Source organism: Pagrus major, chromosome 2, assembly GCF_040436345.1.
Source record: "Pagrus major chromosome 2, Pma_NU_1.0".
NCBI lineage: Eukaryota > Metazoa > Chordata > Actinopteri > Spariformes > Sparidae > Pagrus > Pagrus major.
This window is the reverse complement of record NC_133216.1, coordinates 3,206,013-3,218,712: the sequence shown is the minus strand read 5'-3', so window position 1 is coordinate 3,218,712 and position 12,700 is coordinate 3,206,013. Positions and strand designations below refer to the sequence as shown.

Sequence of the window (12,700 nt, the reverse complement as noted above, 5' to 3'; positions counted from 1 at the left end):
AAACCCAGGTAACACAGATTTTTCGGGCGCTTCACTTTTCAGCTTCTTTGTTTTATTTCCCGCTGCTACACAAAACGTTTCCGTTTCAGGTATTTCAAAATAAAGGTCCTGCGTACAGCAATATCATTAAATATTACACATTTTATCGTTTGCATTTGTGTTTTGTATGTCATATAAGCTACTGGATGTCTAAATTTCCCTCAGGATCAATACAGTATCTATCTATCTTAATTTTTTTTATAACTTTGGCATATTACACAGAATTGGATTTGTATGCTAAATATTAGACAATAAAGATTTGGAGAAAAAAAAGGTGCGCGCGGCCTGTATCTGCACACGGCTCCTTCCTCGCGGGGTCAAGCGCAAGTTCGAGACGCCATCTTACATCATCGGGTAGCTGCGGCCGTCAACTGTCACCGGATTACTTCACTAAAGGACGCCAGAGAAGTGGAAGAAAACTTCGGTGAGTTAATTTTTACCGTCTAACATTAAATTTATTGAAGACAGAATATCGTGTCAACTCTTGGAAATTGCTGTCCGCTATTTTTGAGCGTCTGACCGCTGGACGTGCTGTGATTAGCCGAGTGACCGTTAACTACCATGTTAGCAAGCGGGCTAAAGGTAATTATCGTGTTGTTGCTATATTTGTCACTTTCATACAGCAGAAACTGACTTGTACAAATTGTCAAAGGTTATTGTCAGGGGGAGTTGTCATACAAGCTTTAATGGGAGCTTAATCCAGACTGACTTCGAGTCTCCCTCGTTAACAGCGGGTTACATCACCTCCATGGCCGCCATGTCAGTGAAGTTGCAGCGAATTTCTTCAAAATTCAAGTCTATGTTTGTCACAGGAGACATGTTCTGTATATGTAATTAACAAAGCAGTACACTGCCATTTAACTTGTGTTATTATTGTTGACCAAGAATGTCAGTTGCATCTGCGTGTAGCCGTTTGAGGACTCCGCAAAAGTTGTCCGCCATTTTGAAACTGATAGTTTGTAAGTGGCGTGACCGTAATGGACGAATGGCATCATTTTCATTATACCGCCGCTTTTACGGAGTGGTTATTGAATAATTATCTGTTTTGAATGAGCAGCAGAGCATGGTGTCTCCGGTAAACTTTAACCGAAGAAGGATTGCATTGCCAGGTGTTCATGCTTGAGACTACAGGCCGTGAAGCGCAACGTGCAGTGACTCTCCTCTGCTGGAGGAGGAGCTGAACCTGTTGCTGTGAACTGAGTAACGTTATTAAAGCGTAAAAACATTATTCTCCTCAAACGCTGAAGTTCAGTGTGCGTCATCGAGTTACACTGAAGGAGTGTTAACACACAGTTGCATATATTAATATGTTAAATGCGTCTGTAAAAGGAAATGTGATGTTTTAATCTTTAACTTCCTATTGGCCGAGAGCGTACCACGTGCCCTGAACGCAACGAGAAGGTGCGTTTGCGAACGCTAGTTTTTAATGATTTAATGGTAATATCGCTGCAAATCGGCACCAGTGGTACATTATCTGAAATGCACATTTTCCTGTCTTGTATGGTGATGCAAAAAGTTTTAGCTCAAGTCTCAAACCATGAAGTAGACTGACGTTGTCGAGAGTCACTACCTCTCCTCTGTCAGTTGTTTAGTATCGCTTCTCGGCCTTTTGGCTAAGATCAAGTGTAGTATCTGTTCTTATCAGTTTAATATCTGATACGTCCCCTACCCGGGGACCATATATTAAATTGATTTTTGGAGCAGGGAGATGGAATAGGGGCTTGCTCCGTCCACTCCACGCATCGACCTGGTATTGCAGTACTTCCAGGACCGGTGCACCCCCCTCTCAATGTCTAAAAATAATACACTTTCGTTATATTACAGTGATTAGCTGTTGTTATTTACCTTATTGTGAATGCTGCTGTGTTAATATTCCTCCAGCAGTCTAGTGATATTGCAGCTGCAGTGGGGCTTTGCCTTCAAGCTCAGTGCACCATCTAGTGGCCAAAAATGTAGATTGCAATCAGACCCGTCCTCTGCAGAGTGGTGTCATGTTATATGAATGCAACTGCCCCTTCCACATTTGACGACAATGTGAAATATCCATTTATTAAGTCCTTGTAGTGATTGATTGGATTCTATCAGCGTTGAAATGCGGGGTTCTCTACAATATTAAATGGCAGGTCGGCCAGCATGATAAACTCCATAAGTTTCCTTGTGTCACCCCTTGCCCTCTCACTGTCACGGCTATACGGACGGGTAGCTACTGTCTAAAGTAGTTTGCTTTTCTTTTTCCACGCTCTGTGTCTTGAATCCAGGTGCCTGATGACGTTTGTCGTGTTGGGGCATTTTGCAGATGCTCCCCCGTGAGGTACTCTAGTGTTGACGGATTGCGGGTGGTTTGGGTTGTGTCTGTCTCATTCGCTTTGGGGAGGGTCCCGCACCGCTGGCGTGTTTGTTTGAATCCGACAGCTAATGATTCAAGATTCAAAAAACTTTATTGTCCGTCGCATCGTGACAGGGCTCAAAACTAGCTGTCGGGTTCGGGCAGGCATGTCGGTGGTGTGGAGCTTCTTCGGAGTGGGTGGGATGGGTGGGACACAGGCCGTCTGCAATCTATGCAACGGGAGCATCTGCGGGGAGTTTCAGCACGACAATGACGTCATTGATTGGATCGGCGAATTAAGACATTACAGCCGATCTCACAAATTGCATAAAATGCAAAATATCGGCCGATCTGATATAGCCGATTAGATCGGTGGAAAGCCTAATAGATATAGACAATCATTTAAGTGTATACTAGTTCATCTAGCTTAAACTAATGCAATCTAATGCAACAGTCCTGAAATGAAACCTCCCTTCATGAAGGTTATAATGTTTGTGTATTATACTAATACATCAGGCACGTCCAAACTATTCCATAAAAGGCCATTTGGCTGCAGGTATTCCTTCCAACCAATCAGGAGCACACCAGGCTAAACTTACTTAATCGATTGAACTTAGTCTTGAAATGGTTTATTAATCAGATTTGCTCTTGATTTGTTTGAATAAAGACCTGCAGCCACACACCCCTGCTGTCGTTCACCCTCCAGACAAATAGGTGGCAGTATCAGGAGGGTCAGTTGACACTAGCAGTGAACAAAGAAACAGGAAGTGGTTGTAATGTGACGGGGGTGGGGGAACATGTGATTTGTGTCTTTTATTATTTTCTCTGAATTTTAAATGTAAATCAAACATCTCATAGCAGTATTATTTAAACTAAGGCTCTTTTGTAAGGCTCAAATGTGCTGTTGCTCATTTGTTGGAGGAAAAATAGATACAATGTGAGGTTTTAGGTTAATGTGTGGTGTGGGAAAACAGCATTGCATGATGGGAAGTACAACCATTAGTTATCAAGTAAAATGTAAATAATCATTGTCAGCCTCAGTACAAAACTGTATTTTCTGTATGAAGGTCCTGCAGATATACACACCCTTTTTTTATGACCTCTGGTTCTGGTAATTTCTAGATAGTATAGATTGCACCATCCATCAACATGGTATGTGTGTGAAAGAGGTCCCTGCCTCTGAGCTGTACAACTCATACTTACCTGGCAGGGGAGATACCATGATCAAGAAGGTGGTTCACCCAGGGCGAGGCTCAGCCATTGCACTCCGGTTGTGCTGACCCCTGCGAATTCCCCAAATGTGGGAATCTCGACTGCATAATTTCTGGTAGTGGGGGACTGCGTTCGCGCTCTCCCCTGATAACGTGTCAAAAGAAAATTCAAGTATAACTGACAGCTGTATTAAGAAATGTCACTACATCAAAGTCTCATATGCTCATTGTAAAGCTCATCATCTTAAACAGCAAAGTCTATATTATATAAATAGCGTACCACTGCATAAATTATAGCCTCTCACATATTAAATAAATCATACTCTGAATGTGAAATCAGTCAATAGCTCTGTTAGAACAATTATATTATAAAGTGTAGCAACAGTGAAAATTAAGCAAATAAAAAAACAAATTGCCATCATAATAGCAAATGTACATAGTAAATGCAGTTAATAAAATATTTTATTGATCACAACGGACCAATTACTGTCTGATTAAAATCAAACATTCTTCTGCAACCTCTACCGCAACAATATTTTAATGTAACAAAAGTGAAAATGAAGTCTTTTGCTGCATCAAAATAAATAAAAATGGACATTGTATTTTACTGTGCTCTGCTTTGACACAGTGCTTCACAGATGTATAGCACTTATTGTAAACAGCACTTACTGTAAACTCTTCATTGTAAACTTTTTTAACTTATTGTAAACTTTCCTACACAAATAAGGCTACAAACAGATGCAGAACATGTTGAATTCCTAAATCAGCAAACACTGTACAAAATAAAGGCAGTATTTTTTGCTAGGAAGACGAGTTTATCAACCATTGCTGGCTTCAGACAGGACCGCTGACAAGTTACGATGTTGCCACCTGTGCTGAAAAGTCGCATGTTCACATCTAGATATAGATACAATAACAATATATCGTCGATTCCTACTCTGAAGCCTCTGATGCTCCAGCGTCAGTCCTCCTCCATTCCAGCCCTCCCTCACTCAGTCAACTGATCCCCATCTTCAAACAGTTGATTATCAGGTGTGCTGTTTGGTTGTTGGAACACAAACCTGCAGTCACACAACCCTCTGTGGAGCCCTGCTGCTGTTCACAGTCCAGACCAATAGGTGGCAGTAGCAGGAAAGTCAGTTGCCACAAGCAGGGAACAAGAAACGGGAACAAAGAAACAGGAAGTGGTTTTAATGTGAGGGGGTAAAACGTGTAACTTTGGTGTTTTCATTCTCTCCTCTGATTTTTAAATGTAGATAAACAACATGTCAGTGCAGTGTGATTTAGCTTTGGCTCATTTGAGCATGCTGTTAGGCTGTTGCTCATTTGTTGGTGGTTAAACGGTTAAAACTGGTGGTTTAGGTCAGCATGTGGTGTGGGGATAGAGCATTGCATCATGGGAAATATGTTATTTATCAATTAAAAGTGTAAATAGTCTTTGTCAGCCTTAGTGTAAAACTGTAATTTCTTTATTAAGTTTCTGTAGATTCACACACTCTTCTACAGGCTCTTGTTCTGTTTAAGTCCCAACCCATGAAGTAGACTGACAGTGTAAAGAGTCACTACCTCTCCTCTGTCAGTTGTTCAGTATCGCTTCTCGGCCTTTTGGCTAAGATCAAGTGTAGTATCTGTTCTTATCAGTTTAATATCTGATACGTCCCCTACCCGGGGACCATATATTAAATTGATTTTTGGAATAGGGAGATGGAATAGGGGCTTGCTCCGTCCACTCCACGCATCGACCTGGTATTGCAGTACTTCCAGGACCGGTGCACCCCCCTCTCAATGTTGAAAGCAAATCTATCATGGTAGAATGTAGGCACTTCAGGTGCCATGTCATATCACAATTATTTGCTGTACAGGCTTGACACTATGATGTTGTTCTAAGCTGCATTGTCTAGACTCATCTTCTTGAAAACAAAAGGTTGCAAAGCAGAAAAATGCAGCAGCGGGGCTTTCCTGCTGAGCCCAGGCCACCATTTGGTGGCCAAAAAATCTGACTGCAGTCAGACCCGTCCAATGCAACGTAGTAACATGTGAAATGCATGCAATTGTTAAATGAATTTGAGTAACTGTTGAGTTATTTGCCAAAAATGTGAAGATATCCATTTATATATTCCTCATAGTGACTGACTATATTGAATCTGTGTTAGGTTTCATTGCTCTGTGGTTCACATTCATCAAAAGTGAAACTCCTGACTGCATGGTTTTCTAGTGCTGTTTCATAGCCTGAGAAACACTGTATATGTGTGAACAAAGGGATGTACAATATTTTGAGTTTATTAGGTTAACCTAGCTGAAGCTAATGCAATCTAATACAACAGTCCTGCAATAAAATCCCTTACAGAATAAAACATAAATAATATTTGCCAGCTTAAGTACAAAACTGTATTTTAGTTCTTGCAGATTCACACAGCCTTCTAAAACCTCTTGTTCTGGTAATTTATAGATTATCAGCACCATTAAATCTGCATGATATGTGTGTGAGAGACACTTAGCCACCTGACTTCTGCTTTGAGGAGCCCATTAGGACCAGACTCCCACAATTTTTAAGCCACCCCTCACATGTCACCTGGTAGTATAACAAAAACAAGACCTTTATCTACCAACCAGTAAGTGCTCTGACTGTAAAGCTTTTCCTTCATTAAGCCGCATGTATTACCTCAGGTGGAGCAGCTACTGCTGCCTCAGTCACAATGCTTTCGCTTGCAGGCAGCGCTGCACCAGTCACATCAGATGTCGTCCCTTGTTGACCAACGGGAGCTGACGGAGGAGCCTTTAAAAAGATTAGTGTGTTAGTATTACCCCTAATGTTGATATGGTCAGTGTAATCAATAAACTGTGAGCATCCAGGTGACAGTGAAAGAGGTTGTCTGTGACAGCTGTGGAGGGTCTGATTGGGAGGCTGCATCTGTAGGGGGTCAGGTCAGTGCCCCCTGAAAGGAAATCAGGAGAAAAGCTTATGCAGCCACGAGGACAATAATCTGTGTCAAAGCAGCTAAAAGACAGAACTGTGGAACGAACCATCCTCAGTGTTAGTCTGCAGCTTGTTGTATTAGATACAGATCTGCATTTATTAGCATACGTCATCGAGACATGCTAATATTCTTGAAAAACAACATGACCATATCTTAGGCTTGGCAGTGTAGTTGTAGCCAGCTCTCAGCTCTGTGTCATGCTTGAAGAGAAATTTGGTCAGTACAATAGGTGGCAGTACCAGGAGGGTCAGTTGCCCACCAGCAGTGAACAAGAAACGGGAACAAAGAAACAGGAAGTGGTTCGAATGTGAGGGGGGTGGGGGAACATGTGTTTTGTGTCTTTTTATCCTTTTCTCTGTATTTTACATTTAAATCAAACATCTCATTGCAGTATGATTTTAGTTTGGGCTCATTTGAATGTGCTGTTTTGCTGTTGCTCATTTGTTGGAGGTAAAATAGATACAATTTGAGATTTTAGGTTAGCATGTGGTGTGGGAAAACAGCATTGCATGATGGGAAATACAACCATTATTTATCAAGTAAAATGTAAATAATCATTGTCAGCCTCAGTACAAAACTGTATTTTCTGTACGAAGGTCCTGCAGATATACACACCCTTTTTTTATGACCTCTGGTTCTGGTAATTTCTAGATAGTATAGATTGCACCATCCATCAACATGGTATGTGTGTGAAAGAGGTCCCTGCCTCTGAGCTGTACAACTCATACTTACCTGGCAGGGGAGATACCATGATCAAGAAGGTGGTTCACCCAGGGCGAGGCTCAGCCATTGCACTCCGGTTGTGCTGACCCCTGCGAATTCCCCAAATGTGGGAATCTCGACTGCATAATTTCTGGTAGTGGGGGACTGCGTTCGCGCTCTCCCCTGATAACATGTCAAAAGAAAATGCAAGTATAAATGACAGCTGCATTAAGAAATGTCACTACATTAAAGTCTCACATGCTCATTGTAAAGCTCATCATCTTAAACAGCAAAGTCTATATTATATAAATAGCGTACCACTGCATAAATTACAGCAGAAGTTCCTGTGATAATGTTAATATAGCCTCTCAGATATTTAGTCAGTCATACTCAATGTGAAATCAGTCAACAGCTCTGGTATGAATAGAAAAGTTGTTATTATTATTATTATTATTATTATAAAGTGTAGCAACAGTGGAAATTAAGCAAATAAAAAAAACAAAAATTGCTATCATAATACCAAATGTACATAGTAAATGCAGTTAACAAAATATTTTATTGATTACAACAGACCAATTACTGTCTGATTAAAATCAAACATTTTTCTGCAACCTCTACCGCAACAATGCTTCAACAATATTTTAAATGTAACAAAAGTGAAAATGAAGTCTTTAGCTGCATCAAAATCAATAAAAAATGAACAAATTGTATTTTGCTGTGCTCTGCTTTGACACAGTGCTTCACAGATGTATAGGACTTATTGTAAACTCTTCATTGTAAACTCTTTTTTAACTTATTGTAAACTTTCCTACACAAATAAGGGTACAAACAGATGCAGAACATGTTGAATTCCAAAATCAGCATACACTGTACAAAATAAATGCAGTATTTTTTGCTAGGAAGACGAGTTTATCAACCATTGCTGGCTTCAGACAGGAGCGCTGACAAGTTACGATGTTGCCACCTGTGCTGAAAAGTCACATGTTCATATCTAGATATAGATACAATAATAGGCCTGTCACCATAATCAATAAATCAATTAATCGTACGATAAATTAAAATGAGCTTGATAATTTTGCCGGCCTCGATAATTTCCATTTGCATGCTTGTTTGTTTTCCTGATGTCAGTCACTAGCCCCATTCACACTGCCGTTTGCATGCGGGGATCCTGCGCCAATTCTCCGCATCCGCCTTTGTGTGAAAGTTTCAGATGTGGCGAGGGGTGAAATTTCGCTGCGCCTCCGGATGTATCAGAGGCGCAGTATTGGCGAACAGAGCTGGCGGCACGGAGCGAGGGTGTGTCGATCTGATGGTGTTGGTGTCTGATAACTGTACAGATCCTTCACTCAACAAAATAAAGATAAATGTCCCACAAAGCAACGTTCAAGACCAAACAACAGTAACGTAGTAACTGGTCGTGTCTTTGGCAACTTATGAGGAAAAAAATACCGCAGTTATTCGTGGATAAGTGTCTGTCAGCCTGCCGGTCCAACCGACTCTTCGTCACAGTTCTGGCCGAAAAACAGCGTCTGTCCCCGGCAAAAAACTTTAACTCACCAAGTGTTACCCGCGACGGTCAGCCCTCCCGACCAAGACTTAGTGAACTTCGTGAACCCCGCGAGTGAAATAGTCAGACAGCGTCCAGTTTACTGATGGCGATTATGTTATTATGTAAATTATAGAAAAACGTAACTTTGTCACTTTCCAGGATGTTTGGTGAGTCAGGATCTCAATCACAACACATTATAACTGCATCCATATGATTATAAACAGACAGCTGGTACATGTTTAGATTAACAGGTAAACACCGGGGAAACACCTTGAAAAAAAACATATACGTCATCATCATGACGTGTACCGTCACGCCTCCAATTCACTACAGACAATGGTGCTAACATTGTTGCTGCAATAAGGAATCTTGGCTGGCCATGGCTCAATTTCTTTGGCCACAACCTCCATCTTTATTTATTTTGGATATTTAAAATGTCTTCTTCACATTCCAATGTTAAATATTCTTTAGAAATAAAGGTTTATTGATCTTTGAAAGTGTACTTGCATTATTTTGCCATTATCATTATATTAGTTGAAAAATGGTCTCAAAGCGACAAAATTATCGTTTATCGCAATAATTTCTAGGACAATTTATCGTCCAGCAAAATTTGTTATCGTGACAGGCCTATACAATAACAATATATCGTCGAGTCCTACTCTGAAGCCTCTGATGCTCCAGCATCAGTCCTCCTCCATTCCAGCCCTCACTCACTCAATCAACTGATCCCCATCTTCAAACAGTTGATTATCAGGTGTGTTGTTTGGTTGTTGGAACACAAACCTGCAGTCACACAACCCTCTGTGGAGCCCTGCTGCTGTTCACAGTCCAGACCAATAGGTGGCAGTAGCAGGAAAGTCAGTTGCCCACAAGCAGGGAACAAGAAACGGGAACAAAGAAACAGGAAGTGGTTGTAATGTGAGGGGGTAAAACATGTAACTTTGGTGTTTTCATTCTCTCCTCTGATTTTTAAATGTAGATAAACAACATCTCAGTGCAGTGTGATTTAGCTTTGGCTCATTTGAGCGTGCTGTTAGGCTGTTGCTCATTTGTTGGTGGTTAAATGGTTAAAACTGGTGGTTTAGGTCAGCATGTGGTGTGAGGATACAGCACTGCATCATGGGAAATATGTTATTTATCAATTAAAAAATGCAAAAAATTCAAATGTAAATGGTCTTTGTCAGCCTACGTATAAAACTGTAATTTCTGTATTAAGTTCCTGTAGATTCACACACTCTTCTACAGGCTCTTGTTCTGTTTAAGTCCCAACCCATGAAGTAGACTGACAGTGTAAAGAGTCACTACCTCTCCTCTGTCAGTTGTTCAGTATCGCTTCTCGGCCTTTTGGCTAAGATCAAGTGTAGTATCTGTTCTTATCAGTTTAATATCTGATACGTCCCCTACCCGGGGACCATATATTAAATTGATTTTTGGAATAGGGAGATGGAATAGGGGCTTGCTCCGTCCACTCCACGCATCGACCTGGTATTGCAGTACTTCCAGGACCGGTGCACCCCCCTCTCAATGTTGAAAGCAAATCTGTCACTGATCCTTTTTTTATATATTGTCTGTGGGAGTCCATACGCCACAGCCCCATCCAGAGATCACAAGACATCCACCACGGCACAATTCTGGACAGGGTCGTGCCTCAGAACACTTACGTTTTACCTATTGATCTTAGAGCACCTGTGTCTATTAAACTGCCCACAGCCCATGATTTTATATGCAAGTTTTTAATAGATTGTAACTTGGAACAGGAGGAGCTGGCACTTTTAACTAACCACCGCTCTCTTCTCTCTCTTCTGCAGAAGGCAGTAAATCCAACATTTTGGCGCAACGTGAACCATCCCGTTCACCCCAACAGACTACGAGATCTGTCCTGGATTGTGGCTCATGAGGTCCTCCCGGTCAGGTCCGTTATGCACTCCCAGGGCATCTCACCATCTGCCACCTGCCCCCGGTTGTGGCGCGCCTGAGCCTGTGCTTGAGTTTTCTCGTCCCTACCAAAGATGGAGTGATCTGATACTGCACTTTCGGTCGAGTGGTATGAGGTCTGTCATCTGGAAGCTCTGCTGCTGGGGGTTGGTTAGTGCTGGCAACACTCTGATGACAATGGAGGACAGACGAACCTTGATCCGTCACATTCTTGGCTTCCTGTCTCCTGATAAACTCAGCAACACACCTGGGAGTTTATTTTCAGGATGGGAATCCCGAGTTTGCTGACTTCGGGGTCGTCGACCATCACTCTCTGCTGCTCACGCTGATACATTTTAGTCACCTGATGCTTCTGTGGCGACCCTCGAGCCTTTGCACCCCAGTCAGGATGAAGTTTCTTTGACTCGGTTTAAGTCTTCTAAGAAAGCTCCCTCATTCCTATTACAGTGTGCGCTCCTGTTGTATTATGTTTTCCTTATTAGGGCTGGCAGATGGAAATGATCCATTTGCTACATCTGACAGAGCATTCATATTTTTACACAATGAAACAAAAAGACAACTCAAATCTGACTTACTTGTGATCCCGCCTGGTTTGTTGAGCTGGCTTAGGAGGGTGGTGTAGAGGTCTTTGTGGTGGTGTGGAGGGTCTGGTTGGGAGGCAGCATCAGTAGTCAGGTCAGTGTCCCCTGAAAGGAAATCAGGACAAAACCTTATGCAGCCATGAGGACAAAAATCTGTCAAAGCAGCTAAAGGACAGAACTGTGGAACAATCCTCAGTGTTAGTCTGCAGCTGGTTTATTAGATACAGATTCTGCATTAATGAGGTCCATGCAGTAATATTAATCCAAGGAGATAAATGATATACCTTGACTTTCAAAAGCGGCGAGTGCATCAGCCAGCAGAGCATCATCTGCCCGGCTGTCGTCACCACGGGACCCCGAGGAGCTGGATGTGGCAGTTGCTGCTGGAGGGGCCACTTTTTGGGGAGACTTCTGTAAAGTGCAGTTTGATTACAGGCTTGAGGTTTGTCTTATGAACTGCAGCCTGCTTTTTACTTAAGGAGCCTTGACCTACCTCTTTTTCTTTGTTTAGTATATACTGCCTGAAGCGCTTCAGTGACTTGGAAGAGATGTCATCCTCTTTCATGACGAGCCACTGTCTAATGGAGCAGAAAGCCTCCTGAGACATCTTCCTTTCGTGGTCACTTCGAGCTTGAGGATCAGCTTGAAGGCACTTGTGCAGGCTGTACCACTGCCACATCTCCTGGAACGTGAAGGACCTGAAGCGGCCCTACCCATAAATGGCCCTGTCAACATTTAGTTCCAGGTGGCAGGAGACTGCAGGGAACATCTGGATGTACTTCAGGAGGTAATCCTTCACCCACACATCCTGCATTCCACCTTTCCTGTCTGGGTGGCGGCTCTCCTTGACGTGGCGATCGAGGAGACTAAAATACAGAACATGTTATTTAAGAAAAACAACTTAAAGCTAACTTAAAACAACAATGTTTGATTCTGTTTAGTGATGCAAACTCACAATTTGAGATACCCAACGTCATTTTCGATCAGCCACTTGAAACTTTTGCCACCATATTTCCCAAATGGAACAGTTAGCTGACCGAGATACTGCTTCTCTGTGGGCTTTGCAGTGATCAGGAGGCATCTCTTCTTAGCTGAAGAGTTACACATTGGAAAGGTTATTACAAATATTAAGCGTATAGTGCACTGTGCAGTAGCTTGGCGTGCTTGCAGCACAGCACAGGATGGCTCAGGTGCAAACACATCTACATGGATCATATGTTGGTTGTGATATTACCTTCTTCACAAGCCGTCTCTGGATCCCCCAGTCTGCTGTCATCATACATCTGGGATGTTCTTTTGAATGACTGGCATACCTTGGCCTCCTTTGACGCTTTTAAAACACATTGTTGCCTGTCATGTGGCACACTTGTGTCCAGAAC

At 42.2% G+C, this 12,700-nt stretch overlaps 5 non-coding genes across 5 annotated transcripts; all 5 read left to right on the top strand.

Moving 5' to 3' along the window:
• Nucleotides 1-1,632: 1,632 nt before the first annotated feature.
• Nucleotides 1,633-1,823, top strand: LOC140992355 (U2 spliceosomal RNA). Its single transcript, XR_012178028.1, has one exon. It is a non-coding gene; the product is annotated as a U2 spliceosomal RNA (small nuclear RNA).
• A 1,737-nt stretch (nucleotides 1,824-3,560) lies between these two features.
• On the top strand, nucleotides 3,561-3,724 carry LOC140992401 (U1 spliceosomal RNA). Its single transcript, XR_012178044.1, has one exon. It is a non-coding gene; the product is annotated as a U1 spliceosomal RNA (small nuclear RNA).
• A 1,441-nt stretch (nucleotides 3,725-5,165) lies between these two features.
• Nucleotides 5,166-5,356, top strand: LOC140992346 (U2 spliceosomal RNA). The gene has a single exon (XR_012178024.1). It is a non-coding gene; the product is annotated as a U2 spliceosomal RNA (small nuclear RNA).
• Nucleotides 5,357-7,278: 1,922 nt separating this feature from the next.
• LOC140992331 (U1 spliceosomal RNA) lies at nucleotides 7,279-7,442 on the top strand. The gene has a single exon (XR_012178020.1). It is a non-coding gene; the product is annotated as a U1 spliceosomal RNA (small nuclear RNA).
• Nucleotides 7,443-10,133: 2,691 nt separating this feature from the next.
• Nucleotides 10,134-10,324, top strand: LOC140992339 (U2 spliceosomal RNA). Its single transcript, XR_012178023.1, has one exon. It is a non-coding gene; the product is annotated as a U2 spliceosomal RNA (small nuclear RNA).
• The last annotated feature ends 2,376 nt before the right edge of the window (nucleotides 10,325-12,700 follow it).